This window comes from Dipodomys merriami, unplaced genomic scaffold (genome assembly GCF_024711535.1).
Source record: "Dipodomys merriami isolate MVZ:Mamm:240054 unplaced genomic scaffold, mDipMer1.0.p SCAF_11, whole genome shotgun sequence".
Classification (NCBI taxonomy): domain Eukaryota; kingdom Metazoa; phylum Chordata; class Mammalia; order Rodentia; family Heteromyidae; genus Dipodomys; species Dipodomys merriami.
Genome location: NW_027202382.1, coordinates 31662038 through 31682616, shown reverse-complemented (window position 1 = coordinate 31682616; position 20579 = coordinate 31662038). Strand labels below are relative to the sequence as shown.

Genomic DNA, 20579 nt, shown 5'->3' with positions numbered 1-20579 from the left:
AAAAAAGTCTGGCCAAGCATGGTGGCTCATTTCTCTAATCCTAGAGATGGTGAGAGAGGGGTTAGCAGTTTGAGGCCAGCATTGGAAAAAAGTTTATGAGGCCCTATCTTCTCCAATAAAATCCTGTATATAATGATGGGCACCTATCATTTGGAAAATACAAATAAGAAGATGATGATCCCCCCAAACAAAACCTTAATTGAAAAATAATTGCAATTAACAGGGTTGGAGGTGTGGCTCAAGTGTTAGAACATCTATCTAGCAAGCTCAAAGCCCTCAAAGCTCACATGCTGTCCCTCTAAAACAGGAAGGAAGGAAGGAAGGAAGGAAGGGAAGGAAAGAAAGGAAGGAAGGAAGGAAGGAAGGAAGGAAGGAAGGAAGGAAGGAAGGAAGGAAGGAAGGAAGGGAAGGAGGGAGGGAGGGAGGAAGGAAGGAAGGGAAGAAAGAAGGGAGAAAAGAAGGAAGGAAGGAGAAAGAGAGAACAAAGATGAGAGAAAGGAAGAAGGCAGGAAGGAAGGAAAGGAAGAAAGGAAGGACAAAAAGAAATATTGTATATGTCTGAATCAATTTATACTCTTCAATTCATCTGAAGGGATGGGTAAACTATTGGAAACCAGGAGGCAGAAATCTGATGTGACTTTAGGCAAATAATTTCCTCTTTCTGGGTTTTATTGCTCCCTATGATGGTAGAATGCCTACTATTCTCAGTAAACATATTTAATGACAATGTAAAGATTATTTGCAGAGAGTGTAAAAGTACTTCTGACCTCCATGCTTTTCAATAAAACTCATTTCCTGACTCTGCAATCAGCCATGTGGCCTTGGGGAAGTTACTGACACTCTCTGAATCTGGACAGAGTCATCTGTACATTTGGAAAAATAATGAGCGCACAGAGCTGCTGTGAGATGAAATATTTGAAAAGTGTAATATCTAACACAATTAATACTTATGTGAGCTATTATAAATATATTATTAATAATATATTAATATTACTGTCAGGTACAGTTGTACAGGGTTTGCAGTTTACAATCTCTTTGCATCTAAAATCTCTTCATCCTAATTGTGAATCTTACAGACATGTTTGTTATTGGTATGGTGCTTTGTTCTAAGACATCAGAACATTAGGAAAGTTTTCAGATAGGTGCAAACTGGGTGTCTTAAGGAAGAGGTTCTGCTTTTCTTTCCCTTTTATAATTTACACAGAGGCCCTCACATGCTACCAATGACTCTCTAAGAACCGGTCTTCCAGTCTATAAATGAAGCCCTGAAAGGCTTCTCAGGGCTTTGGGCCCTTGCAACTCCAGAAATAAACTTTGTATTACTTAATCTCATTAATGTCAGCCTGAGTAAATGTAGGGAGGGAACTAGGACATGATGTGTGCTAGCTTAGAGATATGTAAATTCTTGGAGCCTTTAACAAAACTGTAAGTTCCTATGAATTAGGAGAGTGGGAATGATAATGCTACCCTACCACTTGAGGGGGGCGCTGTGATGATCGAAAGAGGGAAGAAGATGTTTGAAAATCCTGACCTGTCCAAATTTGATGGATTACTTACACAAACACACACAAATACACGTACACATTCATAAATATAATTATGAATTACGATCTGTGTATACATTACATTGTATATGTGGGTGATGTATTTATGTAGTATAGAACTATATATAATAGACGTGTATTTAACATACATGCATGTGTGTAAGTGTATCTACCTATTGGCCTGTGTATGCATTAAGAATTTTGTTTTTGGTGGTGGTGGTCATGGGGCTTGAACTCTGGGCCTGGGTGCTGGCCCTGAGCTTTTCAGCTCAAGGTGAGAGCTCTACCACTTGAGCCACAGCCCCATTTCCGGTTTTCTAGTGGTTTATTGGAGATAAGAGTCTCACAGCCTTTCCTTCCCAGGCTGGCTTTGAGCCATGATCCTTAGATCTCAGCCTCCTGAGTAGCTAGGATTATAGGCATAAGCCACTAGCACCCAGCTTGCATTAGGAACTTATATAATATGTTTACTCATTTGGAGTAACCAAAAGTATGTATTAAACAGGAAAAACTGACCAACCAAGTTTTCCAGCTTAATATTCCTTTTATAGCTTTGATGGTAGACTTGGTTCTTCTCTTCTATTGAAAGGAAAATTTAAATGTAAATGGGTATCAAGGGAGTCATTTTCATTGAGGGTGAAAAAAATCTGTCTGTGGATAGGAAGACTAGGTAGAAGAAGTTGGATGAAAATGGTAGTCAACTGCTAACTCCTAACTCATCTCCCATTACCTCCACTACCCCAAATTCTCAAGGGCATCCATCCATCTCCAGCAGAGCATTTGCTACCTCTATCACTTCATCTTTGTTTCTCTCTCTCTCTCTCTCTTTCTTTCTCTCTCTGTCCTTCCCAATCTCTCTGTCTTTCTCATAAACATACATACATACATACAGACAGACAATCAGACAGACAAACAGACAGACAGACAGACAGACAGACAGACAGACACACACACACACACACACACACACACACACACACACACACACACACACACACACACACACACACACACACACACACACACACCAGAAATCCGCCCTTGTCTGCCACCTTCCAGGTCCCACCTCGCAATGATTCACCTCAGCCGCGTGAAATGGTGTGAAATGTTGCTCTCACAACCAGAAAACCTGACTCATTTTTGCCCAGGCCTCTCTCCACCCTTCTGGAGGATCCAGAAGGTGCCTCCAGGAATGGGATAGGGAGGGTGAACTACTTTTGTGTGTATACACACATATGTACATGCATGCATGCATGAGTGCATGCAGAAGAAGCAAGGTTGGAGAAGGAAATGGGGCTCAGGAACTCATCCTGGCTCTTTGATGGGGTCACTGGGCTGCCTTTGGAACTCCTGGTCAGATGTGTATTTATAAGATGACTTTTTCTCATACTCCTAGGAAGCAGAAGAAAAGCAGAGTTCATTTATGTACTGAAGATATACCAGCTATCTGCTAATCATAGCCCTTCGTTTGATATTTAGAAAAGGTGAAGAAGTTTTTTATATACAGCAATTTTTCATCTCTGTGGATGTTATTTGTATAATTATGGTTTGGGAAAGAGAAGAAGTGGTAAGCTCTGACCTCAGGACAAAAACAAAAAACAAAAAAACCACAAGACCGTGCCTGAAAAAATACCGAAGCAAAAAAAGACTAGGGTCGTGGATTAAGTGGCAAATTGCCTGCCTAGCAAGCACTTAGCTCTGAGTTCAAATCCTAGTATTGCCAAAAGGGAGGGAAGGAAGGAAGGAAGGAAAAAGGGAGAAAGGGAGAGAAGGCAGGAGAGAGAGCGGGAGGAAAGAAAGGAAATTAAGGTATCGCTAAATACACAGGATCGGTCATTTCTCTGGTTTGCTGAATTTGTTTCATTTTTTTCCATACCTCATGCAAATTGTCTCATGAACTGGGAGTTTTCTTGGTAGTGATAGCAACAAGAAAGCCAGTGTTCATTGAGTGGTTACTACCATGTGCAAGATAGTTTGCTCAGTGTTTGGCAAATAGTGTCTAAATTAGTTCACTGTGAGATCCCATTGCTTCTGATGAGGTACACAGGCATTCCCATAGCCCTTTCACAGTTAGACAAAATGAGGTTGAGTGAGACTTAAGTCACACTTAGGCTCTCTGACTTGATATCACCATTTAGCAAAGCCGGCATTTGAACCCAGCCTGAAAATAATGCTTCCTCTACTTTCCCTCTTCAAAGAGAAGAAGGAATGTAATATAATTGTCTAACTGGATAGTCACATGTGGAGGACACCTAATTAGGTTTCCAGGGGTGGCTGTAATGATACATCAGTCATGGATCAGCTCACATGATCCATGTGGCATGTGGTGACGGGAGCACAGGATGTCACTAGTAAACCACAGAAGTAGGAGTTAGGAAATGCATGATCTGGTCCCGGTATCTCTTCAGGTGCATGTATTCATTTCCTGAGCTTCCATTTTCCCTTCTGTAAAACAGGAATTCTCATGTCCATCTTGTCCTATCTTCCTCAACTCAGATGTATGAAGCTTAAATAGGATGGAGCACTGGGAGTATACAGAAGGAGAGGGCTATAGAAAGAGAAAGGCAATCCCTGTCAAGGGGAAGAAGAGTCAGTCACAGAATTAACAGTCAGTGTGAATGGTAGAGGGTGACACAGTAGAGGGCTTGGCCAGACAAAGTACCCTAGCATCCCCCACCTCCCACCCCATGGGCCTTCTTCCACTTAGTAGGAAGCCATGATTGTCCATCCAGTTACTCATTCTTCCTAAGTCCAGTCACTCATGCTCAGATGGTGAATAAGTCAGGACAGGTCCTTCCGATAAACCCTTCCAGGCCACGGAGGCAGAGGTAGACAACTAATAATGATTTAAGGACCACTGTGAAAGGAACTCAGTCAAGGGGACCCTATTTTTTTGTTTTTCTTTATTGTAAAAACACTGTACAGAGGGGTTACAGTTACATGAGTAAGGTCATGAATACATTTCCTATCAGCATTGTTACCTCCTCCTTTGTTTTCCCCTGCCATCCCTTGCCTACCCACCTCCCTAACTCCTCCCCTCTCCAAGTTGTAAAGTTCATTTTTAAAATAGTGTCTTTTACATCTCATTGTTACAATGGGTAAACCTGTATCCTTACTTCAACATTTTGTATTTCCCTTCCCCTCTCCAAATTATATATATATATATATATATATATATATATATATATATATATATATATATATATATATATATATACACAAGATAGATGCAGGGCACCAACTTCAAATACAGTGAAAACAGGGGTTATACTGTGGGGGAAGAACATACAAAAGAAGCAAAATAATCACATTGTACATTTTAAGTACATTAAAAACAATAGCAAGAAAGAAAACATCAGTTGTGTCCCTATCTTGGGGTTCGTTTCACTTAACATCACCTTATATGGTCATATGTACATAGCTTTTCACTTTTCTGCTTGCCCTACTTATACTAGTTATTGCAAATAAGGGAAACTATGGGACCTATGTTTCTTTGGGCCTGGCTTACTTCACTTAGTATAATTTTTTCCTAACAAATGAGGCAATGTCATTCTTTCTGATGGAGACATAGAATTCCATACACACACACACACACACACACACACACACACACACACACACACACACACACACACACACACCACATTTTCTTGATCCATTCATCTACTGAGGGGCATCTAGGTTGGTTCCATATCTTAGCTATGGTAAATAATGCTGTGATAAACATAGTTTTGCTGGCTCATAGGGGAGCTCTGTGTGGAGTCTTTTGAGGAACCTGCATACTGCTTTCCAGAGTGGTTGAACAAGTTTACACTCCCACCAACAATGCAGTAAGGTTCTCTTCTGTCCACATCCCCTCCAGCATCTGTTGTTATTAGAGTTCTTGATTATAGCCATTCTAACTGGGGTGAGGTGGAATCTCAATGTTGTTTTGATTGCATTTCTTTTTATGGCTAGAGAGGTTGAGCATTTCTTCATATGTCTATTGGCCATTCTTATTTCCTCTTCAGAGAAGTTTCTCTGTGACTCTTTAGTCCACTTATTTATTGGACAGTTGTTTCTTTGAGGATTTGTTGTTGGGGGATTTAATTTTTTGAGTTCCAAGTATATTTTAGATATGAGACCCTTGCCTTTTGTATGGCTAGTGAAGATCTTCTCCCAGTTCGTGGGATTTCTATTGATCTTGCCAGCTATGTCCTTTGCCATGCAGAAGCTCTGCAGATTCATGCAATCCCATTTGTCCAACCTTTGTTTGACTCGTTGTGGGTCTTTATTAAGAAAATTTTGGCCTGAGCCCAGGAGAAGGGGGCCTTAAATTTTGCTGGACAGAGATGAGGGGTGGCAAATTCAAACTTTTATTTAAGATGTTGGGAACGAGCAAAAGGATGACTTTTCTCATGTGTTGACTGTGTCGTTCCCTCTCCCGTCTCCCTCTACCTTCCATTCATTCATCAGATCTGTAATGAATAATGACTGCGTTCTCTCACACTCTGCTGGACATTGGGAAGACCAGGGGCATTATGGACATGAGCCGAGGCAGTACAGAGAGCTCTGAGGAGGTGGAGCTTCAGCTGAGTGAAAGGAAGACAGGAAAGACAGTTCTTCAGAGAATATGAAGTTCCCATACTGGGAAGTTAGCCCCAAGTTTTTATGGTGTCCTCCTTTCTCTGTATGGAGAGTTAGCTTCCTGGTATTGGAGTTCCTCTGTCTCATGGGTGAATCTATGAATATAATTCCAGGTTTACCATCACATTTTGTCCACCCTGGTGTGACTTGTAGCTGGACATTAGTAAACCCCGATACCTCCTCTCCCACCTTTTAACTCCAGAAATACTCATCTGACATTGTTTTTTAATCATCTTGTGGATTTACCTTAGCTATATACCTTGTGTAGGTATCATGCCTTTTAGATGCTTTCATAGACTCAATTTATTCTTCATAAGCCTATGCAGTAGATACTACCTCATCAATCAATAGACCCTGACATCCTCATTTCAGAGACAAGCAAACTGAGGCTCATAGAGACAGAGCAAGTAGAAAGTATGTTTTGTAGTAATAAAACACTGGGCTTTGGAACTGGGTTTAAGTCTTAATTATGCCATGCAATAGGCATGTGATCATTAATTTGCCCCAGCCCTCTGACTCGTCTATTTTTCTTCATAAAAAACGACAACTCTAACTCCAGTCCTACTAGCAGAACCCTGCTCATGCTGTCTCCTCACATTTGTGGGCAGAGGGTCTCAACGGATCCACCAGGAACAACTTTCTTGGTTCCCCCATTCTTTTGCACAGAGAAGGAGATGCAGAAGGAAGTGCTCAGCATAGAGAAAGTTGGAAGTGTTGGAAGCAGTGAGAATCTGATGAAAAGCACATTTCGTACAGTTGATTCTTTCCTCTTCACAATAAGTGTTACATTTGGGAATGTGATTTGAAAAGAAAGAAAGCCATCTATTGAGGATTGCCAGACAGGCCATGAACCCTGTGGTCCTTAAAGAAAGGTGGGGGTGAGAGGGAGGCTTGACTTCCCTTGGCGCTTTCTCTTCTTTCCCAATCTGGTCCCCGAAATCGTCTCTTCTCACACATGGTAGCAATCCCCACTCCAGCCAAATGCATTAGCATCATTTGTCCTCAAGACTTAGGGGATGACGAGGGCTTTTACGGCCGTAATTAATCCAACTGTAGAAAAAAGGAAAGGCTCTATTAGCCAAGCACATATTAATGCTGGAGTTAATATTAAATTCTGCATTAATAATCAGTCGCAGGACTCCTTGGTGGGTCTCACGTAAAAGCAACTCTTGTAATTCTTCCTTGCTAAGCTGTGAACACCACAGGGAATGGGCATTATTTGTGCGGTTCAGAGCTGTAGCCCACAGTTGTAATCCTTCCCCTGGCACCTAGCAAGTGTCCAATGACTGTGTGTGAACTCTTCCAACCGTAGGTCTAACACACCTGTCTTAGATCTCATCAAGGAGGAAGTCAGAGCAATTGTTCTGTCTGCAGACTCCCCAGAGGCTGAGATAAGGTCATTGTCGCAGATACCTCTGAGGCCCTGCCATAACCTCTTGGCACAGAGCTGTTTCCACCATGCTGTGATGGAAAGTCAACTTGGTCAATAGTGATCTTAACTATACACGTCGCCCTTCTGCCCTACAGCCTGGTATAAGTCTGAGGGAGCTCCCCAGCCCAGCTCAAAGTGTGTGATAAAATGAGCACTCTGATCAAGAGGTTTCAATTTATGAAGCTCAGGAGCTGGGGGATAAGCAGTCTACCTCTCTTCATTTCTTCATTTTTTTTTTTTTTTGGACAGTCATGAACTCTTGCCTTGGGCGCTGTCCCTGCACTCTTAAGCTCAAGGCGAATGTTCTACCACTTGTGACACAGAGCCACTTCCGGTTTTCTAGTGGTTTATTGGAAATAAGTCTCACGGACTTTGCTGCCCAGGCTGGCTTTGGACTGTGATCTTCAGATCTCAGCCTCCTGAGTCCTAGGATTACAGGTGTGAGCCACCTGCAATGGGCCACCTCTCTTCACTTCTAGTCAGACAATTCTGGAAGATGTCCCAGGTACTTTTAAAAAGAGCTATTGAGTCCCCAAGCCATTGTCTTTGACTCTGTTTTTTGTTTTATGTTGTTTTTTTTTTATTTTTTAGACAAAGCAACTAAGCTCTGCTCCAAGCCATCTATTCAATTTACAATAGATACATTCATGAGTAAAGAAAGGAGCCTAGTTAATGGGATCTGGTGGGGGGAGGGGGTGGCAGGTGGTTGGGATGACAAAGGAATCAAGGAAAATATTCCCTAAGTTCTTGTGGAGTAGTAAAATCTTTGTATCCTTCAACCTGATTATGGTTGTAGGATAGGAAACCTCATCTTGGGATTTGGAAATCTGACCAATCTGACTATGAATTTGTAGCTTTATTATTTATAGAGTAAACTCTTGGTGTTTCTGATAATTGATCCTTTTATTTTTCAATTGTGAAATTGAAGTCACAAAATTTAATGTCAAGGGTGTGTGTCTGGTAAGACTCACGGTTGTAAGTAACAGAATCAAATGGAAACTACTTTTGGCAGAAATGGAAAAAAAAAACAATATGGACTTATTGTCACTCAAATATCAAGCTTCAGACATGACTAGGTTCAAAGTCATCGTGACTTGGTCTCTGTCCTAGGAGTTAGCCTGAGTGATCTGACCTGTGTCATTTTCTTTTGGGGCATCTGACATGGGGTGTCATGATCATTGATCATGTGCTGATCTAGAAGGATGAAATAGGGAGAACTGGTTCTCCATGGAACACTAGAATGCTGTTGGCAGAAAGGAGCATGGATTTTCAGGTCAAACTACCAGATGTCCACTAGGGGGTGGACATAATGATGAGCCAGAAGTCCGGGTGCACAGTGCCTGGCACACAGGAATTCTTTGTGGATTCTTGCTTATACTGTATTGCCTCTTTTGGAGTTGGTATCTTCTCCATGAGTCCTATTTACTGCTGAAAGGTCACATATTAGGCAGGAAGAAGCCTAGCTTTCCCAACAGACAGCCCTTGTTTCCTTCTTTCCCTCCCTTCTTCCCTCCCATCTTCCTTCCCTCCCCTCCTTCCTTCTTTCCTTCCCTCCTTCCTTCCTTTTTCTGTTTATTTTTCTATCCTTTCCCTTCTCTTCCTTTCCCTCATTCTCCTTGTCCTTCCCCTTCCCCTTTTTTCTTCCCTTCCTTCCTTCCTTCCTTTCCTCCTTCCTTCCTTCCTTCCTTCCTTCTTTTCTCTATCTCTATTCCATTTTCTTTCTCCCCTTCCCTCCGCCTTTCCTCTTTCTCTTTCTTTTTCTTCCTTTTTTTCCAAAATTACTTCTTTCCAAAATTTCTTCTTTCTTCTTTTCAAAATTACTTTTGTTTTCAAAAACACTAAGAATCTGTAGAATTATATATTATGCAATATATCTAAAATTACATGAACTTGAGCACTAAAAATGTGTTATCAGAAAGTTTGATGATTGCTAACAGGGGAGCACTGGAATTTGGAAACCATCCAAACCATACCATATCAGGTATACAAGATATATAATCTCACATATTCCTCATCCATTTCTCTGAAGTATATATATTTACCTTCTTTCCTGATGAAAAAGCTATCACTGAGTTTAATAATCCACCCTGAGATTAAGTACAGAGTGTATAATTAGTGGCCCTCTGTCTGTTCCCCAAACTCATTCTCCCTACTACCTCGCACTGCCTTCACAGTAGAGGTGACAATTAGCCAGGTGACAGTGGCTCACTCCTGTAATCCTAGCTACTCAGGAGGCTCAGATCTGAGGATCACAGTTTGAAGCCTGTGAGACTCTTATATCCAATAAAATACTCAGAAAATGCTGGATGTGGTGCTGTGGCTCAAGTGGCAGAGCACTAGCCTTGAGAAAAAGCAGCTCAGGGACAGTGCCTATGCCCAGAGCTCAAGCCCCAGCCAGGACCAGCAAAAAAAAAAAGAAAGAAAAAGAAAAAGTGTCAATTAGTATACTCTGATTCTTCAGATTTAAAATATCATGCTGGACATTGGTGGTTCATGCCTGTAATCCTAGCTACTCAGGAGGCTCAGATCTAAGGGTAGCAGTTCGAAGCCAGCCCAGACAGGACTGTCCATGGGACTTTTATCTCCAATTAATCACAGAAAAACCTGGAAGTGGCGCTGTGGCTCAAGTGGTAGAGCACTAGCCTCAAGCAAAGGAGCTCAGGAACAGTACCTAGACCCAGAGTTCCAGCTCCAGGATTAGCCAAAAAGGAAAAAAGAATCATATTTTGGAAGAAGTGAACCAAGTGCAGCTGACAGATGTGACATCTTTAAAGATGCATTTTGTCACTGATAATGACTTTGACTAGTGACTACCTTCACCCAGCTAAAGAAAAAGGATGTAAATGCAGACAAATCCCTGGTTCATCTAGGGCACCATGGCAGGTTCCAGAGGTCAGTCAAAGAGCAGACCTGAAGCCCCCTAGCTGGTTTTGTTTTTGTTTTTGTTTTTGAAAAAATATGGAGTCCTGAGATGGTGACCCTTCTCCCCACCTGGGCTAAATAATTCTCTCCCTCCCACCTCCTGTATTGTGGAATTTCTTTGCCGCTTCTTTCCCAACCTGTTTTCAATTTGTTCTTGTGGCCAGCTTTGACTGTGACCTCAACTCAATCAGAAGGGAGAGAATGAGGGAAGAAAGAGGGAAAACCAGGAGAAGAGGGCTGCAGGAGAGCTGAATGGGAAAGGAGAGAAAGAGCTGAGGGGGCGCACCCAAGGGTTGGGTCTTGAGGAATATTGCTCCGTGTCTTCATGGGTTCATTCTGAAGCAACAGTAGGATCAGTATTACATTTTTCTGTGGAAGGCGAGGAGAGCAGAGCCCAAGTCGAAGTGGTGAAAGAAATGTAGGGGTGGGGGGCACTGTTCCCAGCCCACTCCGATTACAGCCCCAAAAGAGTTGTAATGGGGAACAGGCACATTCCTGCACAGCAACTCTCCACTTCCTATCTGTTCTCAAGGAAAGGAACACAGGAAAGCATGCTAGGGATGTGGATAGGCTTGCTTCTGTGTGGCAGGGCAGCAACGTGGCTCCTTGAAAAGGCCTTGAAAGTGTACCTTGAAAGGCATCTCCTAGCAGAGTGCACAGGAGGTTCTGATGCAGGAGAACTGGCCTTGGCTGTGGACTCTGCTCCTTGGCTAACTGCAAATCCTGGGCATTTGTATTTCAATGTGGCAATGTAGCACTGTTTGGGGATTCAAACATTGTAAGCCATAAAACCCTTTTTTTAAAAAGTAGGAGCAATTAGCTGTACAAGAGCTTTTCATTTTGATATATTCATACAATGTACCTTGATCAGACTCAACCTCTCTGTTACTGTCTCTCTCATCCCCAATTAATCTCAGCAAGCTTCATTGTTGCATCCGTACACACATACAAAAATTATTTTGACCATGTTTATCCTTCTATGCCTTCTTCAGCAGCCCCCTCCATCACTTCTAACTGACAAGGTTTCAATATTTACTTTGGTTTAATGTTAATTATTTCAGTGGGATTCACCATGGTATTTCATACATGCATATACTGTACTTTAATTCATTTCCCCGTTAAAGATATAATTTCTTTTGTTGTTGTTGGTGGTGGTGGTGGTAGTGGTGGGACTTGAACTCAGTGCCTGAATATTGTCCCTGAGCCTCTTTGTGCTCAAGGCTAGTGCCCTACCACTTGAGCCACAGCACCACTTCCAGTTTTTGAGTGATTAATTGGAGATAAGAGTCTCACAAGGACTTTTCTGCCCAGGCCATCTTTGAACCATGATCCTCAGATCTCAGCCTCCTGAGTAGCTAGAATTACAGGCATGATCCACTGACACCCAGCTTTATTTTTCTTTATGGATAATATTCTACAGTGTGTGTGTGTGTGTGTGTGTGTGTGTGTGTGTGTGTGTGTGTGTGACTTTTTCTTAACCATTCATCAGTTGTAGGACATCAAGACTGTTGCCATACCTTGGCTATTGTGAATCGTTCTTCAACAAGCATGGGTATGCAGGTGCTTCTACTATATCCTGACATATAATCCTTCAGAGAAATTCCCAAGAGTGGAATGGCGGGGTCATATAGGGGATCTGTTTTTATTATTAACTGCTATACTCATATCCATAATGGTTGCACTCATTCTTAATTACATTTACACCAACAGTATATAAGGGCTCCTTTTCCCCCCTCACATACCAACCAGCATTTATTGTTTGTGTTCTTGATGATGGTCATTCTGGAATACAATGAAGTCTCAATGTCATTTTGATTTGATTTTCCTTATGGCTAGGGATGTTGAACATTTCATTGTGTGTTTATTGACCATTTGCACTTCTTTTGAGGATCATCTGTCCAGTTTATCTTCCCATTTATTGTATTGATGATTCTTTGGGATTTTAGTTTTTGAAGCCCCCACCCCATATATTGTAGTGATTAATCCCCTAGCAAACATATAACTGGAAAGGATTCTCTTCCATTCCATAGGCTGCCTTTTCAGCCTAGTATTTCCTTTGCGGAGCAGGAGGTTTTAAGTTTAATGTTATCCCACTTGTAAATCTTTGTTCCTAATTGTGGAGCTCTTAGGATTATCTTCTGAATATGTTATAGCAGTTTCCCTGTACTAACTTCAAAGGTTCAAGTCTAAGAAATGTATCTACTTTAAATTGATACAGGGCAAGGGATAGGGTCTAGGTTCAGTCTTCAGCATTCTTCCAGTACCATTTCTTAGAGAGGCTATCTCTTCTCCAACATACATTTTGTCCAAAAAAAATCAGCTGGCTATAGGTGTGTTCCATTGTACTTCTTGTCTGATTTTGTATGAGAACCATGCTGCTTGGGTTACTATGGTTCTGTGATGTAAATAAAAGTTTGTTATTGTTACTCTTGCAGCTGAGGAATCACTCCATTGAGCTGGATATTCAGGACTTTTTATGTTTCTATAGGAATTTTTTTTCTTTCTTTTTTTCTGTCTGTTGTGGGGCTTGAACCCTGGGCCTGGGCGCTGTCCCTCAGCTCTTCAGCTCAAGGCAAGCACTCTACCACTTGAGCCACAGCTCACTTCCGGTTTTCTGGTTGTTTATTGGAGATAAGAGTTTCATGGACTTTCCTTCCCGAGCTGGCTTTGAACTGCAATCCTCAGATCTCAGCCTCCTGAGTAGTTAGGATTACAGGCATGAGCCACCAGCTTGTTTATATAGGAATTTTGTTTTTGTTCTCAAACCATTTCAAAGTTTTTCTAATTTTTTTTTATATTGTGAAAATACTGTACAGAGAGGGGTTACAATTACATGGGCAAGATAATGAGTTCATTTCTTATCAAGTATTGTAGCCGCCTCCTTTGTTTCCCCTTCCCATCCTTTCCCCTTGTTTTTTAATCTATGTGAAGAATGATATTGGAATTTTGGTGAGTATTGCATTGAATAGGTAGCCTGCTTTGAGCAGTATGGCCACCTCATGATAATAATTCTGCCAATCCATGAGTCTGAGAGATCTTTCCATCTCCTGGTGTGTTCTTCAATTTATTTCTATAGTTGTAGAGGTTTAAACTTTCTTGGACAAGTTTATCCCTAGGTATTTTTTGAGGCCGTTGTGAAAATAATTTTTCTTAAAATTTCCTTTTCAGCCCATTCATTACTGATTTCTGGATGTTGTTTTTGTATCCCACTTTATTGCTGAAAGTGTTTATCAAATCTAGTGGTTTGGGGGTGGAATCTTTAAGAGTCCTTTAGGATCATATAGTTTGTAAATAGCAATAATGTGACTTCTTCATTCCTTACTTAGATCACTTCCATTTCTTTCTTTTACCTTACTGCTTTCTGGATTGGAATTCCATTACTTTATTGAATAAGAATGGAGAGAGTGAACACCTGACCTTAGAGAAAACAGTTTTAGGATCATCCCCGCCCATTTAGTATGATGTTGGCTATTGATTTGCAATACTTAACCTTTATTATGTTGAAGTACATTTTCATTCTTAGTTTCTTCAGAGCTGTTATCATAAAATGCTTTTATTTCTGTACTAATTGAGATGATAGAATGATTCTTACCCTTGATCCTGTTTATGTATTATTTTACATTTATGGATTTACACGTGTTGAGTCAACCTTGCATACTTGGAATGAAACCAACTTTACCATGATGTATGACATGCTGTTGAATTTGGTTAGCAAGTATTTTATTGAGAATTTTTGCATCCATGTTTGGCAAAGAGAATGGTCTGCAATTTTTTTCTTTTGTTCTCTTAGAAAAACAAGAACTAGTCAAACCCCAAACTAGCATATGGAAAGAAATAATAAAAATCAGGAAGAAATCAATGAAGTAGAGATAACATTTATATTAATATATAAAGATAAATATATAGATATTATATATTTATTATTTATATAAAAATAATGAAACAAAAAGTTGTTCTTCAAAAAGGTAAAATTTGTGGGGCTGGGAAGGTGGCTCAGTGGTAGAGCACTTGCCTTGCATGCATGAGGCCCTGGGTTCGATTCCTCAGCACCACATAAGCAAAAAGAAAAAAGCCGGAAGAGGCACGTTGGCTCAAGCAGTAGAGCACTTGCCTTGAGCTGAAGAGCTGAGGGACAGCGCCCTAGCCCAGAGTTCAGGCCCCACAACCGCACCCAAAAAACAACAACAACAACAACAAAAAGGAAAAATTTGTAAATACTTAGTGAATTTGACTAAAAGGAGAAGCAAATCAATAAATAAAATTAGAGATAAAAATGTGGTATCACAACAAATGCAAGTGAAATCCAGAAGATCATATGGGAATATTTTAAAAACTTATATTCAGATAAGCAAGAAAATGAAAAGGAATGGTTGCATTCCAGATAAACTTGATCTACCAAAACTGAACCAAGAGTAGATCAACCACTTCACTAGATCTATAACAAGCAATACAATTGACATGGTAGTAAACGATCTCCAAAGCAGAAAAACCTAGGACCTGATGGATTTACTACTGAACTTTACCAGAAGAACTAACACTTTTGGTGTTAGTGCTCAAACTTGCCCAGGAAAGGAACATTCTGGAACCCTATGAAGCAAATATTAACTCATTCCAAAGCCAAACAGGTCCATAACAAATTAAGCAGCAAAACTTTTAAGCCTAGATTTTTATAAGTAGTGGGTTTTTTTTGTTTTTGTTTTGTTTTTGTTTTTTGCTAGTCTTAGGTCTTGAACTCAGAATCGGGGCACTGTCCTTCTGGCTTTTTTTGTTTATGTATTACAGAGGAATTGAACCCAGAGCTTCATGCATGCTAGGCAAGCACTGTACCACTAAGCCACATTCCCAGTCCCTAAAGTTAAAAATAAAGTAAAACATGGATCATTAATATAGTATAGGAAGTAGATCAAAGTAAAGTTGATCCAACTGAAGGTTAATATGGGTGCAGAAGAAACTAATTCAGGCCACTCCTTTATTAATGTGTATCCTTTCCATTGGAGTTCCATACATTCCATTTTTCCAACTACTGTGAGAACATACTATATATTTGAGACCTACTGAACTCCTTCTCTCTCTCCTGGGCTTTATATCTTTCTCATAAGTTTAAATTTAAGCAGACAGCAAGGTGGAATCATACTTAACACAATGCCTGGTGCATAGTAAATGCCCCACAAATACATGTTATATTCATGTCAACTGAAGTGGCTGGAATATAGATGGCCTTTAGGAAAGTTCTATAGTTCTAGCAGCACCAGCTGCCTGATATGAATGAGCTAATATCTTATGGAAATTACGATACCAAGATTTTTTCTACACCTTGCTTCTTATCATATGTATCATGACAGATATATCATTTCCTTTATCTCACCTTTGATTTTGAGCTGGTGCTTAAAAACCCCCTACGTGTCCTTATCTCCACTCTGTTGTGATGATACAAATGAGAACAACAAACATATTAGTGAGAGTTAATATGTTTTTTAGACTGTTTATTGATGGATCTGTATTTAAGACAGATTTAATATTTAATATTTGAGACAACACTTGCACCATTGTCTTTTGACAGATAGAAAAATAAATGTGTAGAATTAAGGAACTTGTCCAAAGCAAGCAGTAAGAGGGGAGTGTACCAGGATTCAGTAATAGGCAGCATAAATTCAGAGCCCAAGCTTTTAACCATTGCCCTCTATTGCTGCTTATTGAATTGTACTGCTGCCAGATGCAAATTATGGTAAATTATGGAACTGCAATACATCTGGATGAATTGTGATGATTTGCATTAGTGCATAGAGAAGCCCTAGACCTTTCTTATGAGCCCCTCCATTGGTGAGCAAGGACATTGAAGTGGAACTTCATTCACCTGCCTCCATTTACACTGCATTTAAACATTCTGAAGTAGCATGCCAAGAAAAGCAATCTCATGATTTACTTTATGGGGCTGTTCTTGTATTTAACAACCCTTCCTGTTGTCAGATTACAAGCCGTAGAAAGTCAGGGGCCATTTCTTTTATTGTCTCATTCTTCAAGCCCGTTGAGCTAAGATAGTGGCATAAATTCAATTGCAACTTGAATGACACTATGAGAGCTCACTTCCTACTTTCTCTAGGAGGCAGCATAGTACAAAAGAAAAGGGATGGTTTGGGTTGAGAAGAATAGAGGTTCAAATCTCAGCACTTTCTCTTCCTAAACTGTACTACATGGGTTGAGGACTAAATAGAATAAAGGAAAATATGTATTAACTGTCAATTCTTTTTTCTTTTTTTTTTCAAGGTCATTATCTGCACATCATTCTAACTAGAATACTTTCTAATACTTTCTAACTATATACTTATATTGCCCTTGCTTGCTAAGAGTAGTTATACCCCAGGTTAACTTCACTTTATCTAAACCCAAACTTAGAACTGTTTGCTTACAGGCTTATGGGGTTTTATCCATGGTGCAAGTTATTCTGAAATTCAGGAAAGTATCTGAAAAGCCATGCTCATTTGAAAATGAATGTCAGCCATCTTCTGGCTTCAAGACAGTTTATTAATACTGGCCACAGGCATACTGAATTCCCTCACAAAGAGCCAACTCTTTCAATGGCTATCTGGAAATAAATCGAAAAGCAGACAGACACAGAACCAAACTCAAAGAAAACAAATACAAGCAGCCAGAGTTAAAATCTTGAGAAACTAAGTGAAACAAGACCCTCACTCCTTTCAGAGAACAATCTCATGTTTTTTTCTTTCTTATTTTATTTTCTTTTTAATTTTTCACTCCATAATTCATCTGTTTTGATTCCTATTGAAATGGAGATATAATTGGTTTATGATTGCACCATGCAAGAGTTTAATGTGAAAGATTAGGTGTCAAACGTTGTGAGAAAAATGAGCTTTAGTTACTTCTTCCTTTTCCAATAAAACATCTAGTTCTAGACATCTTGGTTTCTTCCGAGAGACTTTTTTTTTTCTAGACTCCAACAGCTATGAACCTCTAGCCTATAGTAAGGACATTGAAACTTTTGAGGAATTTTAACCAATGGTGGAAATGGTTATTAATCGTATGTCTGTTCTTTTGACAGCAGCTGGAATTGCATGTGGATGACTTTAATGTGCATCCAGGAACTACATGACAAGTCTCTGAACTGTAGCTTGTCTTTGAAAAAAAATAGAAAAAGAAACCCATTACCCATCAGGTCTGCTATTTGAGATTACAAAACAAATACAATATAGACTTACTCTCAGGGCTACCCAGGAAATCAGTCAACAGGAATTCAAAGATTCACTTGCTAGATGAAGAATGAAACACTTTCGGTTTTTTCCTTTTAACTGTGATTCTTTAAAAATAGAACTTTTCTTTGAAGACCAGTAGAAAATTATGGGTATATTGTGTCCAAATAGTTCCTGGTAAAGAAGCATCATATAGCTTTTGTAATTCTCACTTATTTTCTTTTCTTCTTTTTCTTTCTCTTTTTTCTTGTGGTGTGTGTATATGTATGCATGTATATGTGTATGCATGTATGTGTACATGTACATGTGTGTATATATTTTTGTGATGGTCCTGGAGCTTGAAATTGGGTCCTGGGCACTGTGCCAGAGCTTCTTTGCTCAAAAGTACCATTCTATGCTGTACCACTTGAGCCACACCTCAACTCCTACATTTTCTTTTTGTAATTAGTTGAAGATAAGGATCTCACAGGCTTTCCTGCCTGGGCTGGCTTTGAAGTACTATCCTTACATCTTAGCCTCCTGAGTAACTAGGATTACAGATGCAAGCCATTCTTGATTCTTATTTTTCCCAAATACTTGGTCAACGTTGCTATTCCAATTAACATTGGCTCATAGCTAATCTCAGTTAGAGAGGAATTAACTTAACAGACATCCTCCTCTTGCTTACTACAGGAACTATATACAAGGACAGTCTGAGGGGCTCAGCGTAGGCATGGTGGATGAGAAGGAAGAATGGATGGAGTCTCTTATCACTTAATACTGTGTGGTATAAAATTCCTTACATGAGATTTGCCCCTAAATCATCCAATTTTAGCACTGAAAGGAAACTAAGTGGCCATTTAGGCTGTCTCATTTGCTTTATCTATTTTTAAGTATTTTTAATCGATTTTTCTCTTGCAACAAAAGCAATACATGTTTATAGACGTTAATTTGAAAAGTAGAGATAAGCAAAAATAAGACAGAAAAAGTACCTCACTCCCTAGACAGAATGTCTCTGAAGCATTTGAAATATTTTCCTTGTCATGTTTTCAAATTTTTGTATGCATATTTTATATATGTATATTACATTATATATGTATATATTTTCATGATATTGCATTAATCTGTAGTAATGTAACCATTTTACTTTGTGTGTGTGTTTGTGTGTGTGTGTGTGTGTGTGTGTGTGTGTGTGTGTGTGTGTACCAGAATTTGAACCTGGAGCCTCACACTCACTTACCTTTGTTGCTCATAACTGACATGCTTCTATTTGAGCCAAGCCTCTAGCGTAGCATTTTGCTGGCTAGTTGGAGATGGAATCTTTCAGACAGTTCTGCCAAGGCTGGCTTCAAATTATGATCCTCTATATCTCAGCCTAATGAATATCTAGAATTACAGGTATGAGCAACCAGCACCTGGCTCTGTAACCTGTGGTTTGTTTTAACTTAACTGATGTTATGGACATCTTTTCACTTTGTATTTTTGCATACATTATTTGTAATGACTGTAATATATCCCACTGTAAAAGAGCTGCAATTGGTAATAGACATTTTTGTAATGCTAAACATTTAGTTACTTCAAAATCCTTACTAAGTCTAAACAGTACTATAATGTTAGTCCTTAACACTTATTTTTTTGCCTATATCTCCTTGTTAAATTGCTTTTAAAGAATCCCAACAATGGTTCTAATAACCTTCCTTCATATAACTGAAAACTAAGGCATACAGATGGGGATTCTGTTGATCAAATCCATGTAGCAAATACTTGTGAGAGCTGAGACTAGAGCTTAAAATCCTGGTTATTATCTAGTTAACATCTAGATGAGATCCTTTCATTCTTCTTGATTTTCTAGTTCTCTTTCTAACAAATGTCAACTGTATTCTAAAATCCAATGGGGCTAACTTAGCTTTTTTGGAAATCAGAGAGTTTAAGGGATTACAGATGTGTGGTACATCATCCACTGTCATTTCCGGTGTCCGTGGCCTTTATTGCTAATCACACATAGAACTCCTCCCCATTCCTGGGCTAGATCCTTTTCCATCTCAACAGCACCATGAAACTGCCAACAGCATAGAAGAGTGGCCATGAGACATGAAACTTCTTTTATCCTTAGGCCAAGTCTTTTCTTTTTTATACGAAGAAGTAAAATTCAGTTCCAAGAAAGATCTTGCTTAAGGAGTTGGGAGAATAGCAGTAACAAAGTTGAAGTTGTTACTTTATACAAAAAGCGTAATTCCCTTGTCATATGCATTTTTATTATACAGTAACTTATTTTAACCTTGCTATAATTATATAAAGGTTGGTAGTAGTATTTCTACTTTGCAGGTGAAAAAATTCTGGCATAAATTTGAATTCATCAGGGCATGGATGCTGTCCCTCAGGGTTTTTGGTTTGTTTTTATTTTGGTTTGTTTATATGTTTGTTTGTTTGTTCCCTCAAGACTAGAGCTCTACCACTTGGGCCACAGGTCCACTTCTGGATTTGGGGTGCTTAATTGGAGAAGAGTCTCACAGACTTTGCTGCTCAGGCTGGCTATCATTTTTAGATCTTGGGATTTGTTTTAAAACTTTTATTTATTTACTTTTATGGTAAAGGTGATGTACAGAGGGTTACAGTTATATAATTCAGGTAATGAGAACATTTCTTTTTAAGCAGTGTTACCTCTTCCCTCGTTTTCTCCCATTTTTCCCCTCCATACCCCTTCCCCCACAATTTGTGTAGTTCATTTTCAGCATAGTGTCTAGTGAGTATCACTGCTGAATTGGTTCACCCTTTGTCCCACTATTTCTGTGCTCCCCCTTTACCTTCCTATAAAACAGATAAAGTTACATATAAGAAAAAAGGTACAGAAAACAAAAACAGGCACAGAGG

The 20579-nt window shown here is 39.6% G+C and overlaps 1 protein-coding gene across 3 annotated transcripts in view; it reads left to right on the top strand.

The window, feature by feature from the left end:
* Positions 1-20579, top strand: part of Astn2 (astrotactin 2) — an 886217-nt gene that overhangs the window by 810153 nt on the left and 55485 nt on the right. The window lies entirely within an intron of this gene.